Genomic DNA, 6,000 nt, shown 5'->3' on the forward strand with positions numbered 1-6,000 from the left:
TATTATAATTCAACACAATAATTGATGCCTCCAATTTTCTGGACCCTGTTGCTATGTTTACTATTAAGCACTGATCACTACAGGTGGGCAACCAAAGAGTAACCTGGCAAGTCCAGGAGCTCTAGAGGGTAGGAACTGAATCAATGAACCCTTATAAACCCAGAACCTAGTAAGGTACCCAGCACACAGTAGTCTCTTGATGAACATTTGTTAAATCAAAATACAAGGATCTTCAAAAAGTTTGTGGAAAAATGGAATTAAAAGGTAATGTGATTTTTCCATGAACTTTTGAAGACCCCTCATATGTATTTCCCCAAATTTGTAACAGTCTCTGGTCTTTCCAGAAAGGTGAGAGGGCCTAGAAGTCTTGTGATGCCTGGTTTCTGCCTCCTTTCTTAGCTGGCCTGTGAGGAATACTCCACTCTCCTGCATTCATTCTTGCAAGTGGGCTTGTGTGTCTGCGCTTTCCCTAGGTCCTCCTTAAGACACCAGTAAGGTCAGACTGACATCTGGTGGAGCACAGGGGACCTTTAATCTTGTGTCTTTCTTGGAGTTTAGAGAGAAAAAATGGGCTTACAGCAAGGATGGAAGAGAGGCAAAGGGACCTCCCTTTCTTAGAAGAACTGATATTGAGGGTGACTGACCAATCGTGAAATGTATCAAGGCAAATCCCCAGGATGCCAACCAGGCTTCTAGAAAGGGATTCTCAATGATAGTAACAACAGTCATTGAATTCCCATCATATGACACGCACATGCTAAGTGTTTTATGTACATTATCAAGTGCTTTACTTACTTTTGTCCATTGTCCCAAGTAACCACTTTCTGATGCAGGTAACCACTTGCCTCTCACAAGTGGCAAATAGTTGCCCATCTGTAGTGATTAGCACCTACTAGCAATGGGGTCCAGCAAATAGGAGCAATGCCTCTCACAGTGCTTCATTAATTTCACCTGGACCTTTGATCTTCTACCTTCCCTTTGCCAGGGCTCTGTGGTAAAGCTACACTTGGCATGCACACACATGCACACATGCATGCACATTTGAAGGAAAGAGGCTATGATTAATTCAGGCTGTGAGATGAACTGCTGTCTTTTAATTTCTGAAAAATTCTTCATTCTTTGTGCTTTTCTTTTAGGAATTAGAAGTTAAGAAGAATGTGTTAGTTTTCACTTGGAAAGGCAAACATGTCTTCTGGCTCTTGAAGGCTTCTGCAATATCCCAGCTAAGTTATTGGCTATCTCGGAGTTTTATCATAAGAAAAAGTGGCTGTGAACAATCCAAGATTATTACTGCCCAGAGCAAAAAAACCTCAGTGGCTGTGCACATTTATGGTTCCTTAACACAATGTGCATAACAGTTAGGGGGCTTGCTGGCTCCAGCTCCTGGCTGTACAAAGGGGGAACAGAATTTACACGTCACCCTTCAGCCAATTTTAACCTTGGGCTGAAGTGCACTCTTCTTAGTCCTTGGAAATAGCTTCTGTTCACATCAGCTACATTGTTGATAACTTTGCATGATGTAAACTTCTAGAAACAAAGCCTGCATTGGTTTGTCCGGCAAGTCTGGTGGGGCCAGACAAAAGGAGGGTTCTGTAGGGGCTGAGACCACCCCTTGCACGAACAGAGACAGCCCCTCATCAGCCTGCTGGAGTCTCCCCCACTCCTAAACCCTGCCACTCCAAAGAAAATTCTACTGAGAAAAATAAAAATAGTGCTCACACAGCTTCTCATTCAATACTCTCTTGGTGGAAATGTTTCTTCACAGTTAGTGTCTAGACTTTAGATTAAGTTCAAGTAAAGCTTCTTTTTTAAAAAAATACATGCTGACTGGGAGTTAGAGTGCAAGGCTATTTCCTTTTGATCCTCCTTGCTTTCTGTCCTTATTGACCACCAACAGACTTTTCCTCTCTCTTGTACCTTTCCTTCCTCATTTTGACTCAAAATCCGTTATGTCTCCTTATCAGCTTCTAGCAGCCTTTTCTACCACTCATTGAATGCTGAACTCTATCTCTGGGATGCTGGCTGCCAGGGGGCAAGCACAAATATGAGCGTGGGTGCAAAATTATGCAATGAAAGAAGCATTGGAGAGTCCATGCGGAGAGGCTGTATCTGTCGGTGGGTCCGTGAATAACGAGACGCAGGAAATAGAGCCAAAGGTCAGCAGCCTGGCAACAGAAAGATGTATCAAGAAGCAACCCAGGTGCTGGCCTCAGACCTGAAATGAAAGGTGGAAGGGTTGGGCCAGCCAGTTAGCTCAGCTGGTTAGAATGCAGTGTTGATAACACCAAGGTCAAAGGTTTGGATCCCCATACCAGCCAGCTGCCAAAAAAAAAAAAGAGAGAGAGAGAAGAAGATGGAAGGGGGCACACGATCTCTTGTTAAGAACATCATCCAGAATTTCGTTCGATTTCATGTCAGTTAAGTGATGTCTTTGTCTTTGAATCAACTCCAGTTAAATCACAGAATTCAAGCAGTCACATCCTGATGCCCTTATAATTGTCTGCTTCAAGTTAACTGTATTTATATAGTTGTTTTGTCTTGTAATTGAAGACACTAGCAGATTCATCTTTGAATACTCCACAGTCTCTAACACATAACTCCATAACGAAATTATTCATCTTCAAACATATGAATTAAAGACAATACCCAGGTGCTATTTTAATATCCTAACTTGGGCAGTTTCCCTGTGGAATGTGAAATGCACAAAAAATGAAATGAGTAATTATCAGCACCAGCCTTTTTCACATTTGTCTTGTTTAATCCTTATAACAGGTTGTAAGATTGTTATAAAACTAAATTAAATGAGATAACCCATATAAACAGCTTATTACATGCTTGACAAATAAATGCATAAGATCGTTATACTTATTACAATAAGTCTATAATATCATTTTGCAGTTTTATTTTCAGCACACCCAGCTGTAAAATGAGATTGTGGTAGATGGACTAAATGCTTGCTTACCACTCCTCTTTCCTCTTCCTGGGGGCATAGAAAGTCTACATTCCCAAGCTCTCCTTGCATCTGGATGGACAATGTGACTCAGTTCTGGACAATGGTATTTGCAGAAGTTATGTACTCAATTTCAAGACTAGCTGTAAAATATTCTGTGAAGTCTAACACTCTATCCCTCCTGTTACATGAAACTGGAATAGAAGAATTCTTTGATAGAAGAGTCACATGACGGGAAAAGCCTGGATCCCTGAGTCATTTGTGGAGGAGAGTATCCTGACTCACATTAGGCTATGATGTGAGCAGAAAACAAAATTTATTATGTTAAGCCACTGAGATTCGAAGGATTAATTTGTTATTGTAGCATACATGAGCGCACCCTGACTAATACAATGATATTAAAGGAAAACAAATATGCTTTAAATTGGTTATTTGAAAATAAATAACAAATTATCAAAAAGGCAGAAGATTTGTACATGAAACAAGTCTCCAAAACTGTGTGTGGAGTTTTTGGAAACCCACAGGGCATCATTCTGCTGGGAGGTTGAGTCCCAGGTTTATATAGTGACAATAATGGTAGAGCTGGGACATGAATCAGTTATTTCTGATTCCAGGGCCAGTATTTTTCTTCACTACATTTTCCATCAGTTTGGGGTGAACCAATGAAGGTGCTTCCTTCAAGGGTCAATGCAAAGGTTTAAGTTGTCTGGGCCCAAACTCAATTCATTATGTGTTAGCCCAGGGCTTTCATAGATGAAGGATGGTAGGAAAAGAGAAAACCAAAATGCGAAGGTGTAGAGGCAGTGCAGAAAGATCAAGATGGTGAGACATGCCATACATAGGGAAACAAACCAGGATGTCAGAAGGCAAATGAGGGGAACAGGGTACAAGGTAGAGCTATGGAATTTACAGCAGGAAGAAGAGCTCAATCTGGAAGCTGGCTTTAATATGATGTTGGCTAAGAGGGCAGCCTTGATAGACTGAGCCCAGCAGGGTGGACTTGAGGCAGGGGAATGAGTATGTCAGGAAAGACTCCAAATTTCCTATAAATACTAGCCCCAAACTTCTATGCCATGAGCCTGGAATATGCATAAAAGATAAAGACCAGCTCCATTGCCAATTAAGGTAATCATATTTGGGGTTCTTGGTTACTCCAGAAAGACCACCCACCTCATTTTCAATTCTTCTGAGCACCACTCACATATATTTTGAGAGCTCACTCAGCTCTCATTAGTATAGACATATAAATAGCTGGCTATACTATTGAATTATGAAATGCACATTGTTGAATATATTTTTAGTCTCCTAACACCCATTCCCATTCTTTTGCCAACAACACCTGTATTTGGGAAGTGAATTGCTTCTCTCTCATTTTGTGTGATTATGATGGGATGTCTATCACAGTATCCTAGTCTCTCCTCGTGAACTAGTGGGCCCCATACCCGAGTTATACCAATTAATACTCCCTTCCAGGGCTTTTAATTTTGAGCAGAATAATGCAAAGATGGAAAAAATAGTTGAAGTTCATTCACTCAGGTGGTCTCTTAGGCCTACCGTAAGCTCTTTTCCTCTCTGAGCATGGTCCCAGAGCTTTCTGATATAATCTGTAGGCTATGATGACATTTGTTGAGGTGTGGAGTAAGGAGACTCATAATCAGGACATGGTGGTTGGATAAGCTTGGAAGAGCCCAAGGTGTCAATTCCACAGAGCAGCTGGAGACCAAGCACCAGATATTTAACCAGGTATCAGCCAAACAGTTCAAGCAAAAGTGCAAGCAATTAGATGCAGAAGATCTACTGTGGAAAGATTTCCTGATTAATTTAGAAAAGAGTGGTAGGTCCGTCAGAATGTCTCGGCTGCAAGCGACAGAAAAGCAGCTTGAACTAGCTTAAGGGGGTAAAAAGACTTTATTACTTTAGTTAACCCCATTGCAATAGAACAAGGATTAAATAATTTATCATCCACCTGGGAAAATTCTGAGAATGAGAGGGAGCAGGGAGCTGTTAATGATTAAGCCAGGACAACAGATGTAAACTGAGGCTGCCTTATGCAAACCAGGATGTTTGCTCATCTTAGCGGGAGGAAAACAGGATGAGTAAACCAAAAGACTGCCAGGGACCTCTCTCCCCACATCCCCCATTGCTCTTCTCTACATGTCCTATGTGGGTTTTATTTACATAAGACTATACAGCAGGGGACACAGCTGACAGAAGCTCCAGGCTCAAATCCTCACAGCTCACCAATCAGAAAGGAAAGGGCGCTTTTCTTTCCACTTGCTGCACTGTGTCATAATTCTGCCCAAGAATTCCAAGTAGTCTGGCCTACATCAAATACCATCCCTGGGCCAATCTCTGTGGATAAAAGGATGAATTCTTACCATTGGTTTATCCTGGGTCACATGCCCTCCCTGTGTTGAAGACATAGGAGTCCTATGAATCTATAGTCCCAATAGTTTGAAGCAGCATTTCCCAAAGAGAAAGCCTTTTCTGGGAGGCAAGACCATAAATATCCACTATGACAACCTTTTAGAGTCCCTTCTGCCAAGTCCACTGGCAGTATGGAAACTGTTAAGTGTTACATAAAACACACTGGAGTGACCTGGGAAAGGGGTAAACCATGAGCCCTGCAACCTTGGAGATCCTTTGCAATCTTTAATAATCCCTTTACAGTATAGTGTATAATCATCTGTTGGAAACATGTGAGGCCCTGGGGCTCAGTGTTCCTATGGGCCACTAGCACCTTTCAAATGAAATGATGGTGGTGATTTGAGGGAGGATGATAGATCTGATTTGTGCTCTTCTCACCTGACTTTTCCCTGAAAAGTCATTGGCAGAGCCCAAAGGGCACTGGGCACCTTGAGATTTAAATGGGGAGTTGAGGAACAGAACAGGAAGCAAGCAGTGCATAGAAAAAGGTTGAGAAAGAGGACTGCTAGAGGCAGACTTCCCTTTTGTCCCAGATTGGCCACGCTCCCAGTTCTGCCTCCACTGGCTCTGGTTTCAGCTCTGTTGTTGGAAAGCACAACAATTTATGATGAAACTCAAACAGA

This window comes from Cynocephalus volans, chromosome 15, assembly GCF_027409185.1.
Source record: "Cynocephalus volans isolate mCynVol1 chromosome 15, mCynVol1.pri, whole genome shotgun sequence".
In the NCBI taxonomy this organism is placed as follows: domain Eukaryota; kingdom Metazoa; phylum Chordata; class Mammalia; order Dermoptera; family Cynocephalidae; genus Cynocephalus; species Cynocephalus volans.